Source organism: Thalassophryne amazonica, chromosome 14, assembly GCF_902500255.1.
Source record: "Thalassophryne amazonica chromosome 14, fThaAma1.1, whole genome shotgun sequence".
NCBI lineage: Eukaryota > Metazoa > Chordata > Actinopteri > Batrachoidiformes > Batrachoididae > Thalassophryne > Thalassophryne amazonica.
Genome location: NC_047116.1, coordinates 68,002,641 through 68,012,487, shown reverse-complemented (window position 1 = coordinate 68,012,487; position 9,847 = coordinate 68,002,641). Strand labels below are relative to the sequence as shown.

General features: G+C 48.3%; 1 protein-coding gene across 1 annotated transcript in view; it reads left to right on the top strand.

The window, feature by feature from the left end:
- ubxn4 (UBX domain protein 4) overlaps window positions 1-3,735 on the top strand; it is a 120,429-nt gene extending 116,694 nt beyond the window's left edge. The window contains exon 14 of the mRNA XM_034186326.1: window positions 3,725-3,735. The gene's annotated coding sequence lies outside the window, so the exon portion shown is untranslated. The remainder of the gene's footprint in view (window positions 1-3,724) is intronic.
- The last annotated feature ends 6,112 nt before the right edge of the window (window positions 3,736-9,847 follow it).

Below are 9,847 nucleotides of genomic sequence, written 5' to 3'. Positions count from 1 at the left end.
AATAATAGGAGCAGGTTTATTGCAAAACATAATCGGTTCTCGGGATTGTACACGATATTAAGGCACTGGGCTTAAACCTCCTGATTGTGGAGGTCAGCTATTTTACACTTACCTCCTCCATTTGAGTTATGGACAACCAGTTCCAGAGAGCTGCCGGATAAGGCATAAGAGTTTGATTGTACTAAATGTTCCAGAAGGTTCTAGAAGGCTGTTAAATCCGATTTGGTGTTGTATGCCGTGATTAACGCAGCCTGATTGTGAAGGGAATCCTCACGTATTTCCAACTGAATAACGTCCCTGCCACTGGTGTGTGATAAAGCTCTTTCCATCGAGTTTTGGAAAGTAGCCATGACATTACAGTAAAAATCAGTGTAGTCGGGGATTTCCCCAGCATGTGGGAAATTTAGAAGTTGCCTGACTTTGATATTGTTAAATCGAGTTCTTCTGGTGAGATTAATTCTCCCTGCACCCGACATCGACGGCTCATTGCTGCCATCTGGTTGTAATTCCTCATCATTGATACCGCCTGGTTGTACTTCCTCGTCGTCATTTTCCATCAGAGCAGACAAGGTAGCATTTATCGGAGTTAAATGCATGCTGTTTACAATATATTACCCCTCACCCGCTTCCTGCGGAGGGAGGGCTTCTTAAAGGTGATAAGGTGATGAGTCGGGAAATTCGTTTAAAGGTACATTTAATTCGTTAACTGCAGCTTGCAGGTTCAGGTTAATTTCAGCAGCAAGCAGTCTTATGGCGTCATTTAAAGGGGTCAAATGCACTGTTTAAAATTCCCTCTCTGGAGTGTATCTCATCTCGAAGTGGGCTCCCCGCTAACCCAGGATAATCATCACTCGTGGTGCCGAGCACAGGGAGATTTAACTCGTTAAGTACATCAAGAATATTAGGGTTAACTTCATTAGCTAACTCATTAAGTGCGTCATTTAAAGGGGTTAAACGCACTCTGTTTAAAATCTCCTCTCTGGAACCTTCATCCCGAGGTGGCAATCTTAACACCTTAGATGGTCCAGCAATCACTCCACCACCATCAGCCACAAGGTAGATTAATGGAACATTTACATCATCTAATGCAGCTCGAAGCTCAGGGTTAATTTGTTGGGGTGAATTCTCCTGCTCCATCATTAAACCAAAATAAACTTTTTATGCATTGAAATGATTCATTACAAAAACATTTATTAATACCACTCCTTAAAAAAAACATCATCAGAAAGGCCTCTCTAAACATCACTACAAATACACTTTTTGTGAGCCAAAATGTTTCTTTACCAAAAACATTTATTAATACCACTCCACAATGTCTTCAGTTGTCCAAGTGTGTTGTAGCAATTGCAGGACCGATGGCTGTGCCTCCCTCACAGCGCGCCTTGCAGCGGCAGAACCTGTGACACAATGGGGGACATGAGGATGTATATTTATTAATTAAATATTTACACTCTAAAAACGTTATGATCCAATTTTTTTCATTGTTGACGGGTCGGTAAGCCTCCGCCCACTTGACAGCTGTCTATAACACATCAACATTGTGCTATTAATCTGTAGTTTTTAATGTAAATGAAGTTTCAGAGGGTTTACTTACAGTGAGGAAAATAAGTATTTGAACACCCTGTGATTTTGCAAGTTCTCCCACTTAGAAATCATGGAGGGGTCTCAAATTTTCATCTGACAGTAGTGTTCAGAATAATAGTAGTGCTATGTGACTAAAAAGATTAATCCAGGTTTTGAGTATATTTCTTATTGTTACATGGGAAACAAGGTACTAGTACATTCAGTAGATTCTCACAAATCCAACAAGACCAAGCATTCATGATATGCACACTCTTAAGGCTATGAAATTGGGCTAATAGTAAAAAAAAAAAGAAAAGGGGGTGTTCACAGTAATAGTAGTGTGGCATTCAGTCAGTGAGTTTGTCAATTTTGTGGAACAAACAGGTGTGATTCAGGTGTCCCCTATTTAAGGATGAAGCCAGCACCTGGTGAAGATGCTTTTCTCTTAGAAAGCCTGAGGAAAATGGGACATTCAAGACACTGTTCAGGAGAACAGCGTAGATTGATTAAAAAGTTGATTGGAGAGGGGAAAACTTATACGCAGGTGCAAAAAATTATAGGCCATTCATCTACAATGATCTCCAATGCTTTAAAATGGACAAAAAACCAGAGACTCGTTGAAGAAAACGGAAAACAACCATCAAAATGGATAGAAGAATAACCAGAATGGCAAAGGCTCACCCACTGATCAGCTCCAGGATGATAAAAGACAGTCTGGAGTTACCTGTAAGTGCTGTGACAGTTGGAAGATGCCTGTGTGAAGCTAATTTATCTGCAAGAATCCCCCGCAAAGTCCCTCTGTTCAATAAAAGACATGTGCAGAAGAGGTGACAATTTGCCAAAGAACACATCAACTGGCCTAAAGAGAAATGGAGGAATATTTTGTGGACTAATGAGAGTAAAATTGTTCTTTTTGGGTCCAAGGGCCGCAGACAGTTTGTGAGATGACCCCCAAACTCTGAATTCAAGCCACAGTTCACAGTGAAAACAGTGAAGCATGGTGGTGCTTCACTGGTGGTGATATCTCACCCATATTGGCCTCTCTTCATTGGCTTCCTGTTAATTCTAGAATAGAATTTAAAATTCTTCTTCTTACTTATAAGGTTTTGAATAATCAGGTCCCATCTTATCTTAGGGACCTCATAGTACCATATCACCCCAATAGAGCGCTTCGCTCTCAGACTGCAGGCTTACTTGAAGTTCCTAGGGTTTGTAAGAGTAGAATGGGAGGCAGAGCCTTCAGCTTTCAGGCTCCTCTCCTGTGGAACCAGCTCCCAATTCAGATCAGGGAGACAGACACCCTCTCTACTTTTAAGATTAGGCTTAAAACTTTCCTTTTTGCTAAAGCTTATAGTTACGGCTGGCTCAGGTGACCCTGAACCATCCCTTAGTTATGCTGCTATAGACTTAGACTGCTGGGGGGTTCCCATGATGCACTGAGTGTTTCTTTCTCTTTTTGCTCTGTATGCACCACTCTGCATTTAATCATTAGTGATTGATCTCTGCTCCCCTCCACAGCATATCTTTTTCCTGGTTCTCTCCCTCAGCCCCAACCAGTCCCAGCAGAAGACTGCCCCTCCCTGAGCCTGGTTCTGCTGGAGGTTTCTTCCTGTTAAAAGGGAGTTTTTCCTTCCCACTGTTGCCAAGTGTTTGCTCACAGGGGGTCGTTTTGACCGTTGGGGTTTTTCCGTAATTATTGTATGGCCTTGCCTTACAATATAAAGCGCCTTGGGGCAACTGTTTGTTGTGATTTGGCGCTATATAAATAAAATTGATTTGATTTGATTTGATTTGGTGCAAGCATCATGATATGGGCATGTTTCTCCTACTATAGTGTTGGGCCTATATATCACATACCAGGTATCATGGATCAGTTTGGATATGTCAGAATACTTGAAGACATCATGTTGCCTTATGCTGAAGTGGACCTTGGATGCTGTAGCTCCTCTGAAAAAGAGAGCCTTAAATCAGAAGTGCCTGACTCCGTGGTATAACTCACAAACTCGTAGCTTAAAGCAGATAACCCGTAAGTTGGAGAGGAAATGGCGTCTCACTAATTTAGAAGATCTTCACTTAGCCTGGATAATGAGTCTGTTGCTCTATAAAAAAAGCCTTCTGTAAAGCTAGGACATCTTACTCATCACTAATTGAAGAAAATAAGAACAACCCCAGGTTTCTTTTCAGCACTGTAGCCAGGCTGACAAAGAGTCAGAGCTCTATTGAGCCGAGTATTCCTTTAACTTTAACTAGTAATGACTTCATGACTTTCTTTGTTAATAAAATTTTAACTATTAGAGAAAAAATTACTTATAACCATCCCAAAGACATATCGTTATCTTTGGCTGCTTTCAGTAATGCCGGTATTTGGTTAGACTCTTTCTCTCCGATTGTTCTGTCTGAGTTATTTTCATTAGTCACTTCCTCCAAACCATCAACATGTCTATTAGACCCCATTCCTACCAGGCTGCTCAAGGAAGCCCTACCATTAATTAATGCTTCGATCTTAAATATGATCAATCTATCTTTATTAGTTGACTATGTAACACAGGCTTTTAAGGTGGCAGTAATTAAACCATTACTTAAAAAGCCATCAATTGACCCAGCTATCTTAGCTAATTATAGGCCAATCTCCAACCTTCCTTTTCTGTCAGAAATTCTTGAAAGGGTAGTTGTAAAACAGCTAACTGATCATCTGCAGAGGAATGGTCTATTTGAAGAGTTTCAGTCAGGTTTCAGAATTCATCATAGTACAGAAACAGCATTAGTGAAGGTTACAAATGATCTTCTTATGGCCTCAGACAGTGGACTCATCTCTGTACTTGTCCTGTTAGACCTCAGTGCTGCGTTTGATACTGTTGACCATAAAATTTTATTACAGAGATTAGAGCATGCCATAGGTATTAAAGGCACTGCGCTGCGGTGGTTTGAATCATATTTATCTAATAGATTACAATTTGTTCATGTAAATGGGGAGTCTTCTTCACAGACTAAGGTTAATTATGGAGTTCCACAAGGTTCTGTGCTAGGACCAATTTTTTTCACTTTACACATGCTTCCCTTAGGCAGTATTATTAGAAAGCATTGCTTAAATTTTCATTGTTATGCAGATGATACCCAGCTTTATCTATCCATGAAGCCAGAGGACACACACCAATTAGTTAAACTCCAGGAATGTCTTACAGACATAAAGACATGGATGACCTCTAATTTCCTGCTTTTAAATTCAGATAAAACTGAAGTTATTGTACTTGGCCCCACAAATCTTAGAAACATGGTGTCTAACCAGATCCTTACTCTGGATGGCATTACCCTGACCTCCAGTAATACTGTGAGAAATCTTGGAGTCATTTTTGATCAGGATATGTCCTTCAATGCGCATATTAAGCAGATATGAAGGACTGCATTTTTACATTTGCGCAATATCTCTAAAATTAGAAAGGTCTTGTCTCAGAGTGATGCTGAAAAACTAATTCATGCATTTATTTCCTCTAGGCTGGACTATTGTAATTCATTATCATCAGGTTGTCCTAAAAGTTCCCTGAAAAGCCTTCAGTTAATTCAAAATGCTGCAGCTAGAGTACTGACGGGGACTAGAAGGAGAGAGCATATTTCACCCATATTGGCCTCTCTTCATTGGCTCCCTGTTAATTCTAGAATACAATTTAAAATTCTTCTTCTTACTTATAAGGTTTTGAATAATCAGGTCCCATCTTATCTTAGGGACCTCATAGTACCATATCACCCCAATAGAGCGCTTCGCTCTCAGACTGCAGGCTTACTTGTAGTTCCTAGGGTTTTTAAGAGTAGAATGGGAGGCAGAGCCTTCAGCTTTCAGGCTCCTCTCCTGTGGAACCAGCTCCCAATTCGGATCAGGGAGACAGACACCCTCTCTTGTTATGTGGGCCGCTGAAGAGGAGGTACTGCTGGCCCACCACCACCAGAGGGCGCCCTGCTTGGAGTGCGGGCTCCAAGCACGAGAGGGCGCCGGACCCTGAAGAAGTGACAGCTGTCATTCTTCCCCTGCACCAGCTGTCACTCGTTCATCATCATCACCACCAACTTAAAAGCCGGCTCGTGACTCCACCTCCTCGCCGAGAAATCGACTACCGTAAGGTAATTTCTCTGCTGACTAATACGTTGAGTAATAACCTGAACTTTTATTGCAGCCGGTATCCTGTGGTGTTCGCCCTTATCTGGGAAGTGGCGTGGAGCGTGACGACGACAACCGCGCTACAGATAAGTGGTCACACCAGGAGCTGCACGAGTGTGTGATTCGGAGGTGGAGGTTCTCCTCCTAACTGTGTACAGACTATAGACCACTGAGTGTAAGGAGTTACACTCATTCATCTTTTCTCTGCTTTCTGCCAGCAGTACCAGGGTCGACAGCCGAAGACAGAGGTCACCTGGGGATTCGGGACTTGGCGGCTCCGGTGTTCTTCAGACCGTTGGTGGTGGAGGCCGTGTGGAGCGCGGTCTCTCTCTCGTCGGGGTCTTCTATCTTCGAGCCTGCCCACACGTCACCTGGTGTTAATTGACTTTGCAATTTCTGTACATTTAGTTGTGTATTGTCACAACAGTAAATTGTTACCTTTTGGTTTACTCATTGTCCGTTCATTTGCGCCCCCTGTTGTGGGTCCGTGCTACGACACCTTCCCAACAGGATTTCTCGGCCAATCGTCATGGATTCCGAGGGGCGTCAGCTCGAGCGTGAACGGCCAATGGCAGAGCCAGGAGCGCAGGCGTCAGCAGGAGGCGTGTTGGGTGAGCTGCAGCAGATCTTAACCGCCTTCACGGCTCGGTTGGATTTAGTGACCGAGCAGAATGTCCTCCTTAATCGGAGAGTGGAGGCTCTCGCCGCCAGGGTGGAAGCGCACGATCAGGGCGCTGCTGCAGCTCCTCCTCTGGCTGGTCCTGGGCCTGAATCAAACGTACCACTGGTCGTTCAACAAACCCCCCCACCATCCCCTGAAGCTTACATAAGCCCTCCGGAGCCGTACGGGGGCTGTGTCGAGACGTGCGCGGACTTCCTCATGCAGTGTTCGCTCGTCTTTTCACAGCACCCTGTCATGTACGCCTCAGATGCTAGCCGGGTAGCTTATGTTATCAATCTGCTTCGAGGAGAGGCACGCGCATGGGCTACGGCGCTTTGGGAGCAGAACTCACGGCTCCTAACGTCTTATGCTGGGTTTGTACGGGAGTTCAAACAAGTGTTTGATCATCCTAACAGAGGCGAGACTGCTTCAAACGTGCTGCTGTCGATAAGACAGGGGCGCCGTAGCGCAGCCGAGTATGCAGTCGACTTCCGCATCGCGGCAGCGAGGTCCGGCTGGAATAACGTTGCGCTCCGCGCCGCCTTCGTAAATGGACTGTCACCGGTCCTCAAGGAGCACCTACTGGCGAAGGAGGAACCGCGGGATTTTGACGGGCTTGTCGATTTGGTTATACGCTTAGACAACCGTTTGACTGAGCATCGTCGGGAGCAGGCCGGGGGGCGTGACCGGGCACGAGCCGTCCCTCCCCCTTCCGGTTCCGATAAGACGTTGTCCCCACGCTTCACTGCCAGAGGGCCCCGTGGGGCTACAGCTCCCCCTGCTGAGGAGGCTATGGACACGAGCAGGGCCAAAGTAAAATTAAGTGACAGACAAAGGAGACTGGCCCGCGGGGAGTGTTTTGTCTGCGGCTCTTGTGAGCACATGCAGAGGGACTGCCCTGAACGGTCAACCTACAAACGCCCGTCCTTAGAATCTGGGCTAAGGGTGGGCCATAACACACACGCGGAAAGACCCCGCAGATCGGCACGAATCCCAGTTACAATCCTTTGTGAGGAGTTAACCCTTCACGCCCCAGCACTGATAGACACGGGGTCAGAGGGGAATCTGCTGGACAGCAGATGGGCAAGGGAAGTAGGGCTCCCTCTGGTGGCTCTGCCGGCACCATTGCAGGTGCGAGCACTAGATGGCACCCTGCTTCCATTGATCACACATCAGACACAACCAGTGACCTTGGTTGTATCTGGGAATCACAGGGAGGAGATAGTGTTCCATGTAACACCATCTACCTCCCGAGTGATTTTGGGCTTTCCATGGATGGTGAAGCACAATCCCCGGGTTGATTGGCCGTCCGGGGTTGTGACGCAGTGGAGCGAAGCCTGCCACCGGGAGTGCTTAGGATCCTCGGTTCCCCCCGGCACTACAGCTAATGAGGAGGTCAAAGTCCCCCCCAATCTATCGGCGGTGCCAGAGGAGTACCACGATCTTGCTGACGTTTTCAGCAAAGATCTGGCGCTCACTCTTCCTCCGCACCGGCCGTACGATTGTGCCATCGATTTAGTCCCGGGCGTTGAGTACCCGTCCAGTAGGTTGTACAACCTCTCACGTCCGGAACGCGAATCAATGGAGACCTACATCCGGGACTCCTTAGCTGCCGGGCTGATCCGGAACTCCACCTCCCCGATGGGTGCTGGTTTCTTTTTTGTGGGCAAGAAAGACGGCGGACTCCGTCCATGCATTGATTACAGAGGGCTGAACGAGATCACGGTTCGCAACCGATACCCGTTACCTCTGTTGGATTCAGTGTTCACGCCCCTGCATGGAGCCCAAATCTTTACGAAATTGGATCTTAGAAATGCGTACCACTTGGTTCGGATCCGGAAGGGAGACGAATGGAAGACGGCATTCAACACCCCGTTAGGTCACTTCGAGTACCTGGTCATGCCGTTCGGCCTCACTAACGCCCCCGCGACGTTCCAAGCTTTGGTAAACGACGTCTTGCGGGACTTCCTGCATCGGTTCGTCTTCGTATATCTGGACGATATACTCATCTTTTCTCCGGACCCTGAGACCCATGTCCAGCATGTACGTCAGGTCCTACAGCGGTTGTTGGAGAACCGGCTGTTTGTGAAGGGCGAGAAGTGCGAGTTCCACCGCACTTCTTTGTCCTTCCTGGGGTTCATCATCTCCTCCAACTCCGTCGCCCCTGATCCGGCTAAGGTTGCGGCGGTGAGAGATTGGCCCCAACCAACAAGCCGCAGGAAACTACAGCAGTTCCTCGGTTTTGCAAATTTTTATAGGAGGTTCTCCATCCTTGTGCCTTTTATTCCCGTAGGTTGACCCCAGCTGAACGGAACTATGACGTTGGCAATCGGGAACTTCTTGCGGTGAAGGAGGCTCTTGAAGAGTGGAGACACCTGCTGGAGGGGGCTTCGTTGCCCTTCACGGTTTTCACTGACCATCGGAACCTGGAGTACATCCGGACCGCCAAGCGGCTGAACCCCAGGCAAGCCCGCTGGTCTCTGTTCTTCGGGCGCTTTGACTTCCGGATTACATACCGCCCCGGGACCAAGAACCAAAAATCTGACGCCTTGTCCCGGGTGCACGAAGAAGAAGCCAAAGCGGGGCTGTCGAACCCCACCGAGACCATCATCCCCGAGTCCACGGTCGTGGCCGCCCTTACCTGGGACGTGGAGAAGACCGTCCGGGAGGCCCTGACCAGGAGCCCGGACCCGGGGACTGGCCCCAAGGACAGACTGTACGTCCCACCAGAGGCAAGAGCTGCCGTATTGGACTTCTGTCACGGGTCCAAGCTCTCCTGTCATCCCGGGGTGCGTAGGACCGTGGCAGTAGTCCAGCAGCGCTTCTGGTGGGCGTCCCTGGAAACCGACGTCCGGGACTACATCCAGGCCTGTACCATCTGCGCCAGGGGCAAGGCAGACCATCGGAGGACGACGGGCCTCCTCCAACCCCTGCCGGTGCCTCATCGCCCCTGGTCTCACATCGGCCTGGATTTCATCACGGGCCTCCCGCCGTCCCAGGGCAACAACGTAATCCTCACGATAGTGGACCGGTTCTCCAAGGCGGCCCACTTCGTGGCCCTCCCGAAGCTCCCGACGGCCCAGGAGACGGCAGACCTCCTGGTCCACCACGTCATGCGGCTGCATGGGATACCGTCGGACATCGTCTCGGATCGTGGTCCCCAGTTCTCTTCACAGGTGTGGAAGAGTTTCTGCAAGGAGCTGGGGGCCACCGTGAGTCTCTCGTCCGGGTACCACCCCCAGACCAACGGCCAGGCAGAGCGGGCCAACCAGGAGTTGGAGCAGGCCCTTCGGTGTGTCACCTCCGCACATCCGGCGGCCTGGAGTCACCATCTGGCCTGGATCGAGTATGCCCACAACAGCCAAGTTTCGTCTGCTACCGGCCTCTCCCCTTTTGAGGTGTGTTTGGGGTACCAGCCCCCATTATTCCCGCTGGTGGAGGGAGAGGTCGGTGTGCCCTCGGTCCAGGCCCAC